General features: G+C 42.4%; 1 protein-coding gene across 1 annotated transcript in view; it reads left to right on the top strand.

Annotated features, from left to right (window-relative positions):
* The first annotated feature begins 9,375 nt into the window (after positions 1–9,375).
* Positions 9,376–19,958, top strand: part of dicer1 (dicer 1, ribonuclease type III) — a 73,676-nt gene continuing 63,093 nt past the window's right edge. Inside the window, exon 1 of the mRNA XM_063007257.1 lies at positions 9,376–9,432. The gene's annotated coding sequence lies outside the window, so the exon portion shown is untranslated. The remainder of the gene's footprint in view (positions 9,433–19,958) is intronic.

The following is a 19,958-nucleotide window of genomic DNA, read 5'->3' as shown; positions in this document are numbered from 1 at the left end:
ATACCAAGAGATTTTGGACAATTTCATGCTCCCAACTTTGTGGGAACAGTTTGGGGATGGGCCCTTCCTGTTCCAACATGACTGCGCACCAGTGCACAAAGCACAAGCTCCATAAAGACGTGGATGAGCCAGTTTGGTGTGGAAGAACTTGACTGGCCTGCACCTCAACCTGATAGAACAGGAATGGTGAAAAATTCCCATAAACACACTCCTAAACCTTGTGGAAAGCCTTCCCAGAGGAGTTGAAGCTGTTATAGCTGCAAAGGGTGGACCGACATCTTATTAAACCCTATGGATTAACAATGGGAGTCACTGAAGTTCAAATGCTTGTCAAAAGTTTGAATACTTTTGGCAATATAGTGTATAATGAAAGCATTTAAAAACCATTGGCACATGTTTAATTACTGTTTAATCTTCTGCAAATAATATCCAAACATAAAATGGTTGAACGTCAAGCTTTCAATGGTCTTTACAACCAATCATTAGCAAGAAATAAACAAACAGTTAAGATTTTAGACTTATGGACGTTTGACAGTGAAGCAGCTCAACAGTACCAGCAGCTGAAAAGACTTCCCACATCCTCATACATCGTGTCCATGTTTTCTCCAACAAGTCCAAAGACGTGCAGCCAGGTTAATTAAAGCTACTAGAAATGATCCTAAGTGTGTGTGTCCAGTGCAGAGACCCACCGTGACCCTGACCAGGATAGAGCGGTGGTAAAATAGACAAAGGATGAATGAATGATTTATTGTGAAGACCATCAAAAGCTCATTGGTTTATTTTTTGAACCATTACTGATTAAGTGGGTTTTATTTTTAAAAGTATTCAGTAGTGCACAGCATTATACACCGACCAGCCATAACATTAAAACCACCTCCTTGTTTCTACACTCACTGTCCATTTTATCAGCTCCACTTACCATATAGAAGCACTTTGTAGTTCTACAATTACTGACTGTAGACAGGACTCCACAGGACCACCACAGAGCAGGTATAATTTAGGTGGTGGATCATTCTCAGCACTGCAGTGACACTGACATGGTGGTGGTGTGTTAGTGTGTGTTGTGCTGGTATGAGTGGATCAGACACAGCAGCGCTGCTGGAGTTTTTAAACACCGTGTCCACTCACTGTCCACTCTATTAGACACTCCTACCTAGTTGCTCCACCTTGTAGATGTAAAGTCAGAGACGATCGCTCATCTATTGCTGCTGTTTGAGTCGGTCATCTTCTAGACCTTCATCAGTGGTCACAGGACGCTGCCCACGGGGCGCTGTTGGCTGGATATTTTTGGTTGGTGGACTATTCTCAGTCCAGCAGTGACGGTGAGGTGTTTAAAAACTCCAGCAGCGCTGCTGTGTCTGATCCACTCATACCAGCACAACACACACTAACACACCACCACCATGTCAGTGTCACTGCAGTGCTGAGAATCATCCACCACCTAAATAATACCTGCTCTGTGGTGGTCCTGTGGGGGTCCTGACCATTGAAGAACAGCATGAAAGGGACTACAGTTAGTAATTGTAGAACTACAAAGTGTTTCTATATGGTAAGTGGAGCTGATAAAATGGACAGTGAGTGTAGAAACAAGGAGGTGGTTTTAATGTTATGGCTGATCGGTGTACATTAATAATAATAATAATAATAATAATAATGAGCACTTTTACAGAATAAGAGGTACTACACATCTCCGAGCTTATATTCAAGCGTATTGGTGTCAGTTGCACTTTTTAAACACTAGGCGTTGTGTTCTGTGCTTGGATTAAGACTAAGTTTAAATTTCCATGTGGATTTGGCGGATTGGGACAGAACTTGTTCCATTAATCCAGCTCTAAATGTCATGGCCAAAGATTTAGCTGGATTTTAATATGAAGTATTTGTGAAGTGGCAGCGCTGTGGCTCCAGATTTATTGATGTATATTTTTCACAGAGCTTTAAATCCTATGATCTTGTTATAGATTGATGTTAGATGTCACCCGGCAGGGGTGTTACTGAGATTTGGGATTGTTGTGGTGTGAGATGTGGATGTATGTGGTGTTACACGAGTGCTTCTGTCATGTTGCTTTACACTTACTGATGAGTTCAGATGTAAAAAGGCAGCGTTTACATTTCCTAATGAAATACATAAATACACACGGTGAGGAAAGATCTGCTGTAAATATGTAAATAAAAGTAGTTTGGCTAAAATTTATATGTAAACACCACCCCACACACACACCTTTCCTCATAAGCCATATGTATATATAATAGATTAGGTAATGAAGCTAATGTAAGTCTAATAATGTCACATTAAAATATTTAAGTATATCCACAGTCTCGCCTCAGATCAAACCCAGTTCTCCACCAGCTACAATTATACAGTAGATCCAATCAGGGTCTAAACACCCCACAATGTGCATTAAAGTATCAGGACACTCCTTCTAATTGCTGAATTACTCATGGCTAACAGGTGTAATAAATCAGTTATACTAAGGAAATCATATGCTTCCAACTTTGCAGCAACACTTTAGGGAAGGCCCTTTCCTGTTCCAGCACAAAACGAGCTCTATAAAGACGTGAGGGCGGCACAGTGGCTAAGTGGGTAGAAAAGGTCCGGGTCCTTTCTGTGTGGAGTTTGCATGTTCTCCCCGTGTCTGTGTGGGTTTCCTCCGGGTGCTCCGGTTTCCTCCCACAGTCCAAAGACGTGCAACTACCGTTTCTGTCTTGAATGTAACCAAAGTGTAAAACATGAAGAAAAGCTTGGTTTAAATAAACTCCAGTGTCCTGCACAGAGCCCTGAACTGAAACATCAACATCAGTGCCAAGCCATACAAATACTGTCATCTTTTGACTGAATGGGTGTAAATTCCCACAGACACACTTCAAAGTCTCGTGTGAGAAGCCTTCTCAGAAGAGAAACTCGTGGTCAGGTGTCCAAATACTTTTGGCCATATATAGTATATGCCTATGTACAGTGTATCACAAAAGTGAGTACACCCCTCACATTTCTGCAGATATTTAAGTATATCTTTTCATGGGACAACACTGGCAAAATGTCACTTTGACACAATGAAAAGTAGTCTGTGTGCAGCTTATATAACAGTGTAAATTTATTCTTCCCTCAAAATAACTCAATATACAGCCATTAATGTCTAAACCACCGGCAACAAAAGTGAGTACACCCCTTAGTGAAAGTTCCTGAAGTGTCAATATTTTGTGTGGCCACCATTATTTCCCAGAACTGCCTTAACTCTCCTGGGCATGGAGTTTACCAGAGCTTCACAGGTTGCCACTGGAATGCTTTTCCACTCCTCCATGACGACATCACGGAGCTGGCGGATATTCGAGACTTTGCGCTCCTCCACCTTCCGCTTGAGGATGCCCCAAAGATGTTCTATTGGGTTTAGGTCTGGAGACATGCTTGGCCAGTCCATCACCTTTACCCTCAGCCTCTTCAATAAAGCAGTGGTCGTCTTAGAGGTGTGTTTGGGGTCATTATCATGCTGGAACACTGCCCTGCGACCCAGTTTCCGGAGGGAGGGGATCATGCTCTGCTTCAGTATTTCACAGTACATATTGGAGTTCATGTGTCCCTCAATGAAATGTAACTCCCTAACACCTGCTGCACTCATGCAGCCCCAGACCATGGCATTCCCACCACCATGCTTGACTGTAGGCATGACACACTTATCTTTGTACTTCTCACCTGATTGCCACCACACATGCTTGAGACCATCTGAACCAAACAAATTAATCTTGGTCTCATCAGACCATAGGACATGGTTCCAGTAATCCATGTCCTTTGTTGACATGTCTTCAGCAAACTGTTTGCGGGCTTTCTTGTGTAAAGACTTCAGAAGAGGCTTCCTTCTGGGGTGACAGCCATGCAGACCAATTTGATGTAGTGTGCGGCGTATGGTCTGAGCACTGACAGGCTGACCCCCCACCTTTTCAATCTCTGCAGCAATGCTGACAGCACTCCTGCACCTATCTTTCAAAGACAGCAGTTGGATGTGACGCTGAGCACGTGCACTCAGCTTCTTTGGACGACCAACGCGAGGTCTGTTCTGAGTGGACCCTGCTCTTTTAAAACGCTGGATGATCTTGGCCACTGTGCTGCAGCTCAGTTTCAGGGTGTTGGCAATCTTCTTGTAGCCTTGGCCATCTTCATGTAGCGCAACAATTCGTCTTTTAAGATCCTCAGAGAGTTCTTTGCCATGAGGTGCCATGTTGGAACTTTCAGTGACCAGTATGAGAGAGTGTGAGAGCTGTACTACTAAATTGAACACACCTGCTCCCTATGCATACCTGAGACCTAGTAACACTAACAAATCACATGACATTTTGGAGGGAAAATGACAAGCAGTGCTCAATTTGGACATTTAGGGGTGTAGTCTCTTAGGGGTGTACTCACTTTTGTTGCCGGTGGTTTAGACATTAATGGCTGTATTTTGAGTTATTTTGAGGGAAGAATAAATTTACACTGTTATATAAGCTGCACACAGACTACTTTTCATTGTGTCAAATTTTCATTTTGTCAGTGTTGTCCCATGAAAAGATATACTTAAATATCTGCAGAAATGTGAGGGGTGTACTCACTTTTGTGATACACTGTATATATACACACACACACATATACATACATACATACATGGATGTTCAACATGCAGGATGCTCGGTGGGTAGCACTGTCATCTCACAGCAAGAAGTTCCTGGGTTCGATTCCCAGGCGTGGTGGTCAGGGTCCTTTCTGTCAGTCAGGTTAATTGTAGACACTGAATTGCCCTATAGGTGAATGTGTGTGTGTCTGTGTGTGTGTGTGTGTGTGTGTGTGCGCGCCTTGTGCCCATTGAAAAGCTGGGATAGACTCCAGCACCCTCTCCCACGACCCTGATTGGATAAGCGGTTAAGAAAGTGAGTGAGTGTTCAACATGCACATATATAATACAAATGTTTACATTTATATATTTACATATATGTATACAGGCATAAATATTTATATACGTGTGTGTGTGTGTGTGTGTGTGTGTGTGTGTGTGTGTGCATATGTAGTCTTTTGTCATGCATTGTAGAAGCCCATGTGGATTTGGGCGCTTTATCCCATTCTTCATGCCAGATACGTTGAAGCTTAGTCTGATTGGATTGAGAACGTCAATAAACTTACATTTTTGGCATTTAACAGACGCTTTAATCCAAAGCAATTTACAGTACTGTGACAGTGTACAGTCCAAGCAATTGAGGGTTAAGGGCCTTGCTCAAGGGCCCAACAGTGGCAACCTGGCAGAGGTGGGGCTTGAACCGGCAACCTTCTGATTACTAGTTCAGTACCTTAGCCACTAGGCTACAACTGCCATGTTTAGTGTCTTTACAAATGTACAATGGAGGTTTTAATTACGTAGACACACGTGTTAACTCGCTTATAAATGATTCCTGCATGACGATTTCAAGGCTACAAAACAGTTTCATTTTTTTGTAAAGCTTGTGTGAGAAATAATTTTGTATAACAGAATCTTGTGCAAATAAACAACAGCTCCTATAATCGCTGGTCTGCTGCTTCTTTTGCTCTTTGATGAACCGTAACGCTGTGGCACAGCATGGGTGAAGCATAGCAATGTGAGCCTTAAGGACCTGGGTTTAGTCCTTCACTCGTGCGTGTTCTGTTTATACTTGTTTAAGTCTCCTATAGGTGCTCCAGTTTTTTTTCCTACCATCCAAAAACATTCATTTACATTTTTGGCATTTAGCAGACACTTTTATTCAAAGCGACTTACATTACAGTATACAGTCTAAGCATATGAGGGTTAAGGACTTTGCTCAAGGGCCCAATAGAGGCAACCTGGCAGTGGTGTGGCTAAAACCTTCAACCTTTGGATTACTAGTCCTGTACCTTAACCATTAGGCTACAGCTTGCCCATTTAGAAGGTTGATTTGCTAATCTATATTGCCCTTGGACATGTGAGTGAGTGAGTGAGTAAGTAAGTAAGTAAGGTAAGTAAGTACATGTTTGAGTGTGTTAGACCCTGTGATGGATGGCCCAGTGGTTCAGAATAATTTTAGACTTACCCCTGACCTACAAGGAGCAGTTAGTAAGGCACAAATTTCTACAGACATACTTCCACATTTTGTAAAAAGCCTTTTCAGAAAGGTGCCCAGGTGGCACAGAGGGATGTTCCGCTTGCACACCAGCACCGAGAGTTTCTGAACTCCTCGGTTCGAAACTCGGTGTTGCCACCGGTCGGCTCGGCGCCATCTAGCGAGCATGATTGGCAGTGCCTGCAGCAGATACTAATCGGCCACCGTATCTGCAGGGTGGGGCCGGACTATGTGTGGGTGGGTGGGTCTTCATACGCTGTGTAAGGACCCTGCTTGGCGGAAGAGACGCCTGTGCAGAATGCAGGGGCGAGAAGAGGAGGGCTGTACACGTGTCGGAAGAGGCGTGTGCAGTGACGTGCTCTCCTGGGATGCAATCTGGTATCTCTCAGCAGCGTAAGATCCAATTGGGTCGCTAAATCGGGAGGGGAAAAAAAAGCCTTTTCAGAAAAGTGGCCGTTGTTAAAGCTGAAAAGATTACAGAGACGTACGTCCAAGCTCATGGTCAGGTGTCCAATTACTTTCGGCCATAAAGTGCACCTCTGTCATCATTTATAAAAGTACAAACTGACGGGTTCTGGTTTGAATCCCAAATGCCTCCTCATTGAGTGTAGATTGTGTATATAGACAGTAAATGTAATAATTTCATACCTCAGCGTTTATAGGTTATGAGTTCTTGGGGTTGAATTTCTCTTTGTGGATTTAAACTAATAAAAACTACCTAAAACATCAGAAAATTTAAATGATGCCTCATTCTGTCTCCAAGTTCCTCCTGCATGTGGACACGGTCAGCTCCCTGATTCATTTATTCATTTGTTCTTTACGTTTGCTCTGCATATAAACACACTTGCTTTGTTCCTGAACCGCTCAAGTTTAAGGCGAATCTTTCTAGCAATGACGAGTTTGTAGCGCACAGCGACACCTAGTGGACATTAACGTGAACTTCAGCCTAAAGGAATTCCTATGAGTTTTTATGAGAGTTTACTGAAGACATGAATGTGTGTTTATCAACATCATATTAATTGTCTGCATTTGATTACTTTATTTTATATTTTATTGCTATGGTTTTATAGCCGGTTTAATACATTATACATAAACATACACTGCAAAAATGTACTTTTATTTAAGCCTTCATTAGGAAATGATGTATATCAACCATACTACTACTACTAATGATAGTTTTAGTACTTAGTATTTGTTATATTGCATTACAAGTACATTGTGAGCTTAAATAATAAATAAATGAATAAATAAATAACATATGTATTCATTAATAAGGGTGGCACGATCTGTGTGGAGTTGGCATGTTCTCCTTGTGTCTGCGTGGGTTTTCTCCGGGAGCTCCGGTTTCCTCCCACAGTCAAAAGACGTGCGAGTGAGGTGAACTGGAGACACAAAATTGTCCATGACCAACCCAGCCACAGTGTGTAAAACATCCTAATAAAATAAATAAAATGTATTAATATTATTATTTGTTTTTAATAATAGTGTTTATAACTCGTATTATTATTTATGATAGTTTTAGTAGTGCAGATTTATTACATTGTACAAGCACATTGTGAGCTAACCTAATGATGATAATAATAATAATAATAATAATAATAATAATGATAATATAAATATTAATTAAAAAGTCTGTGATGGATTGTTGCCCTAGCCAGGGTATTTCTGCCATGCACTGGACCTGGACCCTGAACATTTCTGCCAGTGTTTCCTGGCCAAACCCTGACCAAAATAAAGCGAGTAATAAAAAATGAAGTGTTAAAAACATGTGAATGACTAAATAATTAACCGATTTATTAATGATAATCATCACCATCAACAATAGTTTTACACTGTTTTAATCTGCTCTCAGTTAACATAACCTTGGATGGATCAAGTGCAATACCTTTTAAAAAATATGTGCAATACTTGCTGTACTTTGTACACTTATAAATCTGTGCAATAATTGTTCAACTTTTTAAAAGATTTATTTTTATATATCCTTTATATATTCTCACATTTCTACTTTTTAATATAAGTGTAAATACTTTAGTTTTTTATATCCTTGAAAGCTGCTGTAACTGCAAATTTTTCAGTGTGGGATAATAAAAGGCTTTTTACCTTTACTTCACCCTCACCCTCACCCTCACCCTCACCCTCACCTCACCTCACCTCACCTCACCCTCACCCTCACCCTCACCCTCACCCTCACCTCACCTCACCTCACCTCACCTCACCTCACCTCACCTCACCTCACCTCACCTCACCTCACCTCACCTTTACTTAACTTAATAATAAGATTAAGAATATTGATAATAAGAATATTGATAATAAGAATAATAATCACACTAGCAACACGTATTTACCTTAACTTAATAGTAATTATAAAAATAATAATATTGATAATAATAATATTGATAATAATAATCACACTAGTAACACGTATTTATTTGACTGTACCTTAATAGTATTAATACTAATAATTATAATAATAATATTGATAATAATAATAATCACACTAGTAACATGTATTTATTTTACCTTAATAATAATAATAATAATAATAATAATAATAATATTGATGATAATAATATTGATAATAATAATATTGATAATAATAATATTGGTAATAATAATAATAATAATAATAATAATAATAATATTGATGATAATAATATTGATAATAATAATAATAATAATATTAATAATAATATTGATGATAATAATATTGATAATAATAATAATAATAATAATAATAATAATAATAATAATATTGATAATAATAATAATAATAATAATAATAATAATAATAATATTGATGATAATAATAATAATAATAATAATAATAATAATAATAATAATATTGATGATAATAATATTGATAATAATAATATTGATAATAATAATATTGGTAATAATAATAATAATAATAATATTGATAATAATAATATTGATAATAATAATATTGATGATAATAATATTGATGATAATAATATTGATAATAATAATATTGGTAATAATAATAATAATCACACTGGTAACACGTATTTATTTTTAATGCATTTTTATTGTTAGTGTTGATAAATTATTCTTGAGCCTTTATAAATAAATCATGCATATTTGTTTACTAGTTTTTATTGGTGTTTTATTTAAGATTAGAAAAGATTACGTGTTAAATGTAGAATAAAAACTCAGAAATGTTATTATTGTTAGAATGAATGTATAATTTCTTAGGGACTTTTACTGTAGATTAGAGATGAATGATGGAGTTTATATAATAAGAGTCCTGATGCGCGTGTGTGTATTACTGTGTGTGTGTGTGTGTGTTAGAGCTGCAGTGGATCTGCTCACTTCCTCACTGAGCAGCACTTACAGTTACAGGTGAGCTTTATTATCACTTATTATTATTTTTATTTATTTTCTGAATTGTGAAAATCCTTAAGAAAAATGCTAGTGTAAAGAAAAACGTTATTTTTTAGTGTTAGCTTAGCATGTTAGCTCACTGACATTTCTGCTATCTTATCGCTATTTTATTTTTTATCCGCTGCTGAAGTGTGACTTTATAATATACATTTATATTTAAAAGAAGCAGAACATTAAGAGTTAAATATGCAAAACTGGTGTTTAATACAAATGAAAAGTGGTAACGGTTATTGGTTTGCAAGATGATGCCGTTGTACCCGTTAGCACTTAGCTAACTGTTAATTGAAATCTTTAAACACTTAATAAGTGGTAAGTTATAATATCTATATAGAATAATAAATCGCTTAATTTAAACATTGCACTTATTGTAATGAAATGCATTATTACAGTTCTGTTTGTAAATTCTCAGTACTTCATCGTAGACATGCTAACACACTCACTCGCTTTTGGAGCGGCCGTGTTCCAAATCCCTTCCTTGTACCTATACAAGTGCACTACATAGTGCACTAAGTACAGACCTTTAGATCCGGTGTAGTTTCACTATAAAGTTTAGTATGCAGCCGTTTGGGATTCAGCCCGGGCTTTAGAACGAATTACGGCCTGAACTACATACAGTACATGCATTTCGCTGCAGCTGTTTGTTTAATTTTATTTAACGTTTTATGTAGTTTAAATCAATGTATAGCTTTTGATCAAATAGAAATTAAATAATAACTTTTATAATAATGTTAGAAAACCTACTGAAACTGCACACATAATAATTTTATTATTAAATAGCCTCTTATGTCTATTTTCATTAACATTTTAATAGTTAATATTAATAATTAATACACATGAGCTTTGTATCCCCATATCACACTAATACAGTTGGCATTCAGGTATTTTTTATTTACATGAAAGGAAAAACATCTCCGCTATCTAAGGTGCTGGACTAAAAATCAGATGGTCGTTGGTTCAAACCCCACCACCAAGTTGCCACAGCTGGGCCCTTAACCTGGTGTTGCTCTTAACTGTAAGTTGCTTTTATTACATTTTCATTTGCAGCATTTGTAATTATAACTAAATACAATTCGAGCAATTGAGGGCCTTGCTTAGGGGCCCAACAGTGGCAACTTGGTGGTGATGGTGGGGTTTGAACTGGCAGCCTTCTGATTTATGATGCCATAAAAACTCTAAATTCTCAAAACTCTGCTTCCTAGTTCATGATGTGCAATTTATAGGGGTTGTGCAATTACATTCTTTAGAAAATGCACTTCAAGACCCACCTGTATTTTTGTATCTATATGTGTATGTTTATATATAAAGTGTGTGTGTGTGTGTGTGTGTGTGTGTGTGTGTGTGTGTGTACGCTCCAGAAGTTGCTCAAACATTTCGTTGTACGCTGTGCAGTAACGATAAAGGCATTCTACTCTATTCTATACTACACCAGATCCCGGACTTGGTCTTACTTATGTATTCTTATGTATTCATTAATAAGGGTGGCACGATGTGTGTGGAGTTTGCATGTTCTCCCCGTGTCTGTGTGGGTTTCCTCTGTGAGCTCCGGTTTCCTCCTACAATCCAAAGACGTGCAAGTGAGGCGAACTGGAGATACAGAATCGTCCACGACTGTGTTTGATATTAAACTTGAGCTGATGAATCTTGTGTAATGAGTAACGACCGTTCCTGTCATGAATCCTAATAAACAAACAAACTTCCTGTCAGAAATGAAACAAAAATATTAACGGACAAATAGGAACGGGAAATAATAATAATAATAAGAGCTAATCGTAACACCGATCGTGCTGTACATGACACAATCACGTGTATGAAGTGGCATAAAACCCAAATAAAATAAACACATAATTTCATTGCAGGATTAGATTGATTACAAAAACGTTATTTGATTGATGTTCAGAAAGCATTTCTTCATCTCCCAGGTGGCCAGTCAGAGTTTTGACGTCGTCTTTGCTGACGATGATTAATTGATGCCAGACCGGTTTGCGTATTCTATTAAAAACCTCCCGTCATGATGAACTAATAACGGATAAAAAACGATTGCACGTGGCAAGGTGCGGATTTCAGCCACGGCCGGCGAAACATCTGAAGAGCCGATCTCGCCGACTACGTGGTCCTACGTGGTCTGGGCACCACATGTGCCTGACAAATGTTATTTCTTTGAGAATGGATGTGCCTCTGCCCTCAAATTAAAGCGACGTTAATGTAAGCAAGGATGAATTATTGATGAAGGCGTGACGAGCGCACGTTCTCCTCGCGGGAGGCCCTACGGTTCCCGGCTCCCTGCCTTTAGGGCGTTTTTTTTCTCTCCAAGTGACGAGTACGTTTGGGGCCCCATTTTTAAAAGCCTGCGATTGTAGGGTGTTTCCACCCAGCAGAACTGAGTTACCCGAGGCCTGGCCACGCCGGCGTAGCCACACTGAACCCGGCGCTTCTTTATTCTCAGTAATCCGAGTACGTTTTTCATCTGCTGGACACCAGATGCTTTCACGTTCCAGCAGGTTTTTCTCTCTTCTGATATTAAAACTGATCTCGGCTGGTGGAAACGCGAGACGTTTCTGGCGTCGAGATCGGTGAGGTTCAGTGAGGCGGTTTACACCCGTTTTCCATTTAAACAGTTAAACACTTTTTAATTAAACTTAAGTTGGAAGATTACACAGTATCTGCATTTTAACCGTTTTGTCAGTTGGTCTGTCTGTATGTGTCAGTCAGTCTGTGTGTCGTAGTTCAGTCTGTGTGCCTGTTAGTTCAGTCCGTGTGCCTGTTAGTTCAGTCCGTGTGCCTGTTAGTTCAGTCCGTGTGCCTGTTAGTTCAGTCCGTGTGTCTTAGTTCAGTCCGTGTGCCTGTTAGTTCAGTCTGTGTGCCTGTTAGTTCAGTCCGTGTGCCTGTTAGTTCAGTCCGTGTGCCTGTTAGTTCGGTCCGTGTGCCTGTTAGTTCAGTCCGTGTGCCTGTTAGTTCAGTCTGTGTGTCTTAGTTCAGTCTGTGTGTCTTAGTTCAGTCCGTGTGCCTGTTAGTTCAGTCTGTGTGCCTCTTAGTTCAGTCCGTGTGCCTCTTAGTTCAGTCTGTGTGTCTTAGTTCAGTCCGTGTGCCTGTTAGTTCAGTCTGTGTGCCTCTTAGTTCAGTCCGTGTGCCTGTTAGTTCAGTCCGTGTGTCTTAGTTCAGTCTGTGTGTCTTAGTTCAGTCTGTGTGTCTTAGTTCAGTCTGTGTGTCTTAGTTCAGTCTGTGTGTCTTAGTTCAGTCCGTGTGCCTGTTAGTTCAGTCCGTGTGCCTCTTAGTTCAGTCTGTGTGTCTTAGTTCAGTCCGTGTGCCTCTTAGTTCAGTCTGTGTGTCTTAGTTCAGTCTGTGTGTCTTAGTTCAGTCCGTGTGCCTGTTAGTTCAGTCTGTGTGTCTTAGTTCAGTCCGTGTGCCTGTTAGTTCAGTCTGTGTGTCTTAGTTCAGTCTGTGTGTCTTAGTTCAGTCCGTGTGCCTGTTAGTTCAGTCCGTGTGTCTTAGTTCAGTCCGTGTGCCTGTTAGTTCAGTCCGTGTGTCTTAGTTCAGTCTGTGTGTCTTAGTTCAGTCCGTGTGTCTTAGTTCAGTCTGTGTGTCTTAGTTCAGTCTGTGTGTCTTAGTTCAGTCTGTGTGTCTTAGTTCAGTCTGTGTGTCTTAGTTCAGTCTGTGTGTCTTAGTTCAGTCCGTGTGCCTGTTAGTTCAGTCCGTGTGTCTTAGTTCAGTCCGTGTGCCTGTTAGTTCAGTCCGTGTGCCTCTTAGTTCAGTCTGTGTGTCTTAGTTCAGTCTGTGTGCCTGTTAGTTCAGTCTGTGTGCCTCTTAGTTCAGTCCGTGTGCCTCTTAGTTCAGTCTGTGTGTCTTAGTTCAGTCTGTGTGTCTTAGTTCAGTCCGTGTGCCTGTTAGTTCAGTCTGTGTGCCTCTTAGTTCAGTCTGTGTGTCTTAGTTCAGTCTGTGTGCCTGTTAGTTCAGTCTGTGTGCCTCTTAGTTCAGTCTGTGTGTCTTAGTTCAGTCTGTGTGCCTGTTAGTTCAGTCTGTGTGCCTCTTAGTTCAGTCCGTGTGCCTCTTAGTTCAGTCTGTGTGTCTTAGTTCAGTCTGTGTGTCTTAGTTCAGTCTGTGTGCCTGTTAGTTCGGTCCGTGTGCCTGTTAGTTCAGTCTGTGTGCCTGTTAGTTCAGTCTGTGTGCCTCTTAGTTCAGTCCGTGTGCCTCTTAGTTCAGTCTGTGTGTCTTAGTTCAGTCCGTGTGCCTGTTAGTTCAGTCCGTGTGTCTTAGTTCAGTCCGTGTGCCTGTTAGTTCAGTCTGTGTGCCTCTTAGTTCAGTCTGTGTGTCTTAGTTCAGTCTGTGTGCCTGTTAGTTCAGTCTGTGTGCCTCTTAGTTCAGTCCGTGTGCCTCTTAGTTCAGTCTGTGTGTCTTAGTTCAGTCTGTGTGTCTTAGTTCAGTCCGTGTGCCTGTTAGTTCAGTCTGTGTGCCTCTTAGTTCAGTCCGTGTGCCTCTTAGTTCAGTCTGTGTGTCTTAGTTCAGTCCGTGTGCCTGTTAGTTCAGTCCGTGTGCCTCTTAGTTCAGTCCGTGTGTCTTAGTTCAGTCCGTGTGTCTTAGTTCAGTCCGTGTGCCTGTTAGTTCAGTCTGTGTGTCTTAGTTCAGTCTGTGTGCCTGTTAGTTCAGTCCGTGTGCCTGTTAGTTCGGTCCGTGTGCCTCTTAGTTCGGTCCGTGTGCCTCTTAGTTCAGTCCGTGTGCCTCTTAGTTCAGTCCGTGTGCCTCTTAGTTCAGTCCGTGTGCCTCTTAGTTCAGTCTGTGTGTCTTAGTTCAGTCCGTGTGTCTTAGTTCAGTCCGTGTGCCTGTTAGTTCAGTCTGTGTGTCTTAGTTCAGTCTGTGTGCCTGTTAGTTCAGTCCGTGTGCCTGTTAGTTCGGTCCGTGTGCCTCTTAGTTCGGTCCGTGTGCCTCTTAGTTCGGTCCGTGTGCCTCTTAGTTCAGTCCGTGTGCCTCTTAGTTCAGTCCGTGTGCCTCTTAGTTCAGTCCGTGTGCCTGTTAGTTCAGTCCGTGTGCCTGTTAGTTCAGTCTGTGTGTCTTAGTTCAGTCTGTGTGTCTTAGTTCAGTCCGTGTGCCTGTTAGTTCAGTCCGTGTGTCTTAGTTCAGTCCGTGTGCCTGTTAGTTCAGTCCGTGTGTCTTAGTTCAGTCTGTCTTAGTTCAGTCTGTGTGTCTTAGTTCAGTCTGTGTGTCTTAGTTCAGTCTGTGTGTCTTAGTTCAGTCCGTGTGCCTGTTAGTTCAGTCCGTGTGTCTTAGTTCAGTCCGTGTGCCTGTTAGTTCAGTCCGTGTGTCTTAGTTCAGTCTGTGTGTCTTAGTTCAGTCCGTGTGTCTTAGTTCAGTCTGTGTGTCTTAGTTCAGTCTGTGTGTCTTAGTTCAGTCTGTCTTAGTTCAGTCTGTGTGTCTTAGTTCAGTCCGTGTGTCTTAGTTCAGTCTGTGTGTCTTAGTTCAGTCTGTGTGTCTTAGTTCAGTCTGTGTGTCTTAGTTCAGTCCGTGTGTCTTAGTTCAGTCTGTGTGTCTTAGTTCAGTCTGTGTGTCTTAGTTCAGTCTGTCTTAGTTCGGTCCGTGTGCCTGTTAGTTCAGTCCGTGTGTCTTAGTTCAGTCTGTCTTAGTTCAGTCTGTGTGTCTTAGTTCAGTCTGTGTGTCTTAGTTCAGTCTGTGTGTCTTAGTTCAGTCCGTGTGCCTGTTAGTTCAGTCCGTGTGTCTTAGTTCAGTCCGTGTGCCTGTTAGTTCAGTCCGTGTGTCTTAGTTCAGTCCGTGTGTCTTAGTTCAGTCTGTGTGTCTTAGTTCAGTCTGTGTGTCTTAGTTCAGTCTGTGTGTCTTAGTTCAGTCCGTGTGCCTGTTAGTTCAGTCCGTGTGTCTTAGTTCAGTCCGTGTGCCTGTTAGTTCAGTCCGTGTGTCTTAGTTCAGTCTGTGTGTCTTAGTTCAGTCCGTGTGTCTTAGTTCAGTCTGTGTGTCTTAGTTCAGTCTGTGTGTCTTAGTTCAGTCTGTGTGTCTTAGTTCAGTCCGTGTGCCTGTTAGTTCAGTCTGTGTGCCTCTTAGTTCAGTCCGTGTGCCTCTTAGTTCAGTCCGTGTGTCTTAGTTCAGTCCGTGTGTCTTAGTTCAGTCTGTGTGTCTTAGTTCAGTCTGTGTGTCTTAGTTCAGTCTGTGTGTCTTAGTTCAGTCCGTGTGCCTGTTAGTTCAGTCTGTGTGCCTCTTAGTTCAGTCCGTGTGCCTCTTAGTTCAGTCTGTGTGTCTTAGTTCAGTCCGTGTGCCTGTTAGTTCAGTCTGTGTGCCTCTTAGTTCAGTCCGTGTGCCTGTTAGTTCAGTCCGTGTGTCTTAGTTCAGTCTGTGTGTCTTAGTTCAGTCTGTGTGTCTTAGTTCAGTCTGTGTGTCTTAGTTCAGTCCGTGTGCCTGTTAGTTCAGTCCGTGTGCCTCTTAGTTCAGTCTGTGTGTCTTAGTTCAGTCCGTGTGCCTCTTAGTTCAGTCTGTGTGTCTTAGTTCAGTCTGTGTGTCTTAGTTCAGTCCGTGTGCCTGTTAGTTCAGTCTGTGTGTCTTAGTTCAGTCCGTGTGCCTGTTAGTTCAGTCTGTGTGTCTTAGTTCAGTCTGTGTGTCTTAGTTCAGTCCGTGTGCCTGTTAGTTCAGTCCGTGTGTCTTAGTTCAGTCCGTGTGCCTGTTAGTTCAGTCCGTGTGTCTTAGTTCAGTCTGTGTGTCTTAGTTCAGTCCGTGTGTCTTAGTTCAGTCTGTGTGTCTTAGTTCAGTCTGTGTGTCTTAGTTCAGTCTGTGTGTCTTAGTTCAGTCTGTGTGTCTTAGTTCAGTCCGTGTGCCTGTTAGTTCAGTCCGTGTGTCTTAGTTCAGTCCGTGTGCCTGTTAGTTCAGTCCGTGTGCCTCTTAGTTCAGTCTGTGTGTCTTAGTTCAGTCTGTGTGCCTGTTAGTTCAGTCTGTGTGCCTCTTAGTTCAGTCCGTGTGCCTCTTAGTTCAGTCTGTGTGTCTTAGTTCAGTCTGTGTGTCTTAGTTCAGTCCGTGTGCCTGTTAGTTCAGTCTGTGTGCCTCTTAGTTCAGTCTGTGTGTCTTAGTTCAGTCTGTGTGCCTGTTAGTTCAGTCTGTGTGCCTCTTAGTTCAGTCTGTGTGTCTTAGTTCAGTCTGTGTGCCTGTTAGTTCAGTCTGTGTGCCTCTTAGTTCAGTCCGTGTGCCTCTTAGTTCAGTCTGTGTGTCTTAGTTCAGTCTGTGTGTCTTAGTTCAGTCTGTGTGCCTGTTAGTTCGGTCCGTGTGCCTGTTAGTTCAGTCTGTGTGCCTGTTAGTTCAGTCTGTGTGCCTCTTAGTTCAGTCCGTGTGCCTCTTAGTTCAGTCTGTGTGTCTTAGTTCAGTCCGTGTGCCTGTTAGTTCAGTCCGTGTGTCTTAGTTCAGTCCGTGTGCCTGTTAGTTCAGTCTGTGTGCCTCTTAGTTCAGTCTGTGTGTCTTAGTTCAGTCTGTGTGCCTGTTAGTTCAGTCTGTGTGCCTCTTAGTTCAGTCCGTGTGCCTCTTAGTTCAGTCTGTGTGTCTTAGTTCAGTCTGTGTGTCTTAGTTCAGTCCGTGTGCCTGTTAGTTCAGTCTGTGTGCCTCTTAGTTCAGTCCGTGTGCCTCTTAGTTCAGTCTGTGTGTCTTAGTTCAGTCCGTGTGCCTGTTAGTTCAGTCCGTGTGCCTCTTAGTTCAGTCCGTGTGTCTTAGTTCAGTCCGTGTGTCTTAGTTCAGTCCGTGTGCCTGTTAGTTCAGTCTGTGTGTCTTAGTTCAGTCTGTGTGCCTGTTAGTTCAGTCCGTGTGCCTGTTAGTTCGGTCCGTGTGCCTCTTAGTTCGGTCCGTGTGCCTCTTAGTTCAGTCCGTGTGCCTCTTAGTTCAGTCCGTGTGCCTCTTAGTTCAGTCCGTGTGCCTCTTAGTTCAGTCTGTGTGTCTTAGTTCAGTCCGTGTGTCTTAGTTCAGTCCGTGTGCCTGTTAGTTCAGTCTGTGTGTCTTAGTTCAGTCTGTGTGCCTGTTAGTTCAGTCCGTGTGCCTGTTAGTTCGGTCCGTGTGCCTCTTAGTTCGGTCCGTGTGCCTCTTAGTTCGGTCCGTGTGCCTCTTAGTTCAGTCCGTGTGCCTCTTAGTTCAGTCCGTGTGCCTCTTAGTTCAGTCCGTGTGCCTGTTAGTTCAGTCCGTGTGCCTGTTAGTTCAGTCTGTGTGTCTTAGTTCAGTCTGTGTGTCTTAGTTCAGTCCGTGTGCCTGTTAGTTCAGTCCGTGTGTCTTAGTTCAGTCCGTGTGCCTGTTAGTTCAGTCCGTGTGTCTTAGTTCAGTCTGTCTTAGTTCAGTCTGTGTGTCTTAGTTCAGTCTGTGTGTCTTAGTTCAGTCTGTGTGTCTTAGTTCAGTCCGTGTGCCTGTTAGTTCAGTCCGTGTGTCTTAGTTCAGTCCGTGTGCCTGTTAGTTCAGTCCGTGTGTCTTAGTTCAGTCTGTGTGTCTTAGTTCAGTCCGTGTGTCTTAGTTCAGTCTGTGTGTCTTAGTTCAGTCTGTGTGTCTTAGTTCAGTCTGTCTTAGTTCAGTCTGTGTGTCTTAGTTCAGTCCGTGTGTCTTAGTTCAGTCTGTGTGTCTTAGTTCAGTCTGTGTGTCTTAGTTCAGTCTGTGTGTCTTAGTTCAGTCCGTGTGTCTTAGTTCAGTCTGTGTGTCTTAGTTCAGTCTGTGTGTCTTAGTTCAGTCTGTCTTAGTTCGGTCCGTGTGCCTGTTAGTTCAGTCCGTGTGTCTTAGTTCAGTCTGTCTTAGTTCAGTCTGTGTGTCTTAGTTCAGTCTGTGTGTCTTAGTTCAGTCTGTGTGTCTTAGTTCAGTCCGTGTGCCTGTTAGTTCAGTCCGTGTGTCTTAGTTCAGTCCGTGTGCCTGTTAGTTCAGTCCGTGTGTCTTAGTTCAGTCCGTGTGTCTTAGTTCAGTCTGTGTGTCTTAGTTCAGTCTGTGTGTCTTAGTTCAGTCTGTGTGTCTTAGTTCAGTCTGTGTGTCTTAGTTCAGTCCGTGTGCCTGTTAGTTCAGTCCGTGTGTCTTAGTTCAGTCCGTGTGCCTGTTAGTTCAGTCCGTGTGTCTTAGTTCAGTCTGTGTGCCTCTTAGTTCAGTCTGTGTGTCTTAGTTCAGTCTGTGTGCCTGTTAGTTCAGTCCGTGTGCCTCTTAGTTCAGTCCGTGTGCCTCTTAGTTCAGTCTGTGTGTCTTAGTTCAGTCCGTGTGTCTTAGTTCAGTCCGTGTGCCTGTTAGTTCAGTCTGTGTGTCTTAGTTCAGTCTGTGTGCCTGTTAGTTCAGTCCGTGTGTCTTAGTTCAGTCTGTGTGTCTTAGTTCAGTCTGTGTGCCTGTTAGTTCGGTCCGTGTGCCTGTTAGTTCGGTCCGTGTGCCTGTTAGTTCGGTCCGTGTGCCTCTTAGTTCGGTCCGTGTGCCTCTTAGTTCGGTCCGTGTGCCTCTTAGTTCAGTCCGTGTGCCTGTTAGTTCAGTCCGTGTGCCTGTTAGTTCAGTCCGTGTGCCTGTTAGTTCAGTCCGTGTGCCTGTTAGTTCAGTCTGTGTGCCTGTTAGTTCAGTCCGTGTGCCTCTTAGTTCAGTCCGTGTGCCTCTTAGTTCAGTCCGTGTGCCTCTTAGTTCAGTCCGTGTGCCTGTTAGTTCAGTCTGTGTGTCTTAGTTCAGTCTGTGTGCCTCTTAGTTCAGTCCGTGTGCCTCTTAGTTCAGTCCGTGTGCCTGTTAGTTCAGTCCGTGTGCCTGTTAGTTCAGTCTGTGTGCCTGTTAGTTCAGTCTGTGTGCCTGTTAGTTCAGTCTGTGTGCCTCTTAGTTCAGTCCGTGTGCCTCTTAGTTCAGTCCGTGTGCCTCTTAGTTCAGTCCGTGTGCCTCTTAGTTCAGTCCGTGTGCCTGTTAGTTCAGTCCGTGTGCCTGTTAGTTCAGTCCGTGTGTCTTAGTTCAGTCTGTGTGCCTGTTAGTTCAGTCCGTGTGCCTGTTAGTTCGGTCCGTGTGCCTGTTAGTTCGGTCCGTGTGCCTGTTAGTTCGGTCCGTGTGCCTGTTAGTTCAGTCTGTGTGTCTTAGTTCAGTCCGTGTGCCTGTTAGTTCAGTCCGTGTGCCTGTTAGTTCGGTGTGCCTGTTAGTTCGGTCCGTGTGCCTGTTAGTTCGGTCCGTGTATGATTGTTAATCAGTCTGTGTGTTGGTCAGTCTTTGTGTGAGTCAGTTGATCTGTACGGGTCTCAGTCAGGCGGTCTGTATGTCTTGGTTTGTCAGTTTGTGTAGGTGTCAGTCTCTGTGTGGGTGTGTGAGAGTGTTTATCAGTCTGTGTTGGTCAGTCTTGTGTACTGTCAGTCAGGCGGTCCGTGTGTCTGTTGGTTGGTCAGTCTGCGTAGGTGTCAGTCTGTGTGGGTGTCAGTCAGTCAGTCAGTATGTCTGTGTGTCTGTTAGTTCAGCCTCTGTGTGCGAGTGTTGACCAATCTGTGTTTATCATCAGTCAGGTGTGGGTGTCAGTCAAGCGGTCTGTATGTGTGTGTCAGTTGGTTGGT

Source organism: Trichomycterus rosablanca, chromosome 13 (assembly GCF_030014385.1).
Source record: "Trichomycterus rosablanca isolate fTriRos1 chromosome 13, fTriRos1.hap1, whole genome shotgun sequence".
Lineage (NCBI taxonomy): Eukaryota > Metazoa > Chordata > Actinopteri > Siluriformes > Trichomycteridae > Trichomycterus > Trichomycterus rosablanca.
Note: the sequence above shows the minus strand (reverse complement) of the source record. Positions and strands in the feature narration are given on the sequence as shown.